The sequence below is a fragment of the Carassius carassius genome, chromosome 29 (genome assembly GCF_963082965.1).
Source record: "Carassius carassius chromosome 29, fCarCar2.1, whole genome shotgun sequence".
Lineage (NCBI taxonomy): Eukaryota > Metazoa > Chordata > Actinopteri > Cypriniformes > Cyprinidae > Carassius > Carassius carassius.
Window position 1 is genome coordinate 23,627,792 of NC_081783.1, and position 1,388 is coordinate 23,629,179.

Genomic DNA, 1,388 nt, shown 5'->3' on the forward strand with positions numbered 1-1,388 from the left:
AATCCGACTTTCTGACTATATCCGATTTTTTATGACGACCCGCATACATCATCTTTTAAAAGTGACCCATATCCGATTTTTGATTTACACTATACACTGCTCAAACTACCAAACATAGACGTTATGACCCGAAAAAGGAAGTAAAACAGCACGAAATACAATGGATGCAGATACAAATAAAATTACACAGTGTTTTGCTTTCCACAATATTTTGAAAAGTTAACAAAAAAAAACAGCAAAACATTGGTCTCGTATGGCAGAGAAAAAAGAGGAGAGCCCTTTTTGCAGCCTGGGCGAATTTCACGCCTATAATAAGTCCCGTGATCTCAGTTGACGTCACTTTTTTAATGACGTACAACTCACATTTACTGGGGAATATCCAATTTGTCTGCTTACATGGCACACGCAAATGCACGTATCCGATTCATATCCAATTTATTACCACATATGAATGAGGCCTGAATCCGATCTGAGAAAATCGGAATCCATGCGTTTTTTTCCTGCTTACACGTTCACTGGTCTTATTCGATCTGTGCCACATGAGAGGAAAAAAAAAATCAGAATTGGGTCACTTGAACCATGCAGTGTAAATGGGGCCATAAACTCACTGCATGCAGACCAACCTATACGTACTCGCATATACGTATAAACTTGATCCATGCAGATACACCTATAAACACTCGCACATACATATCAGCTTAATGCACGCATACACATCCATAAAACCTCTTAAGCGGTGCGGTGCGTAAGCGTAAGCGGTGGCAAAACCATCTTGTTCCGTCAAAATCACTGTAGTGAGTCAGGAGTTGGAATTGCGAGTATTGAAAATGACCAGGATAGACTATTATATGCATCTATTTAGCATAGCAATTATATAGTTATTTAGATTATTTTGTGTAGCCTATGTAGTTAATTAGCATAGTTGTTAGTGTAATGTTAGTATTGTTAGAAGCATAGTTAGCTAGTAGCATAGTATTGCATCAGTTAGGATAGCTTCAAGTTAGCATAGATTTATCTGTATTTAGTACAGTGGTCAGGATGGTACGGAGGTGTGTTGCTGGTTGCTACAGCACTGCTGGACTGCATAGTTTTCCAGCAGACTTTAAAATTAGGCGCCAGTGGTTGCATGCACTTGGCCTGAAAGATTGCGACTTCCCGCCTAGAGCTGGAGTGTGCAAACTGCATTTTACGCGGGATTGCTTCTCCAACACAATGGAGGTGGAAATGGGCTTCTCCACACAGCTCACGCTGAAAAGCGACGCGGTGCGGGAGATAAGAGCGCAGTTTGAGCCAGTGGCTCGAATTGATATGGCTCAGGCCACAGACACCTCGACATCCTCCACTTCAGGTGAAGGTGGGGGAGAAAAGTCCTCTACTTCAAATAAATG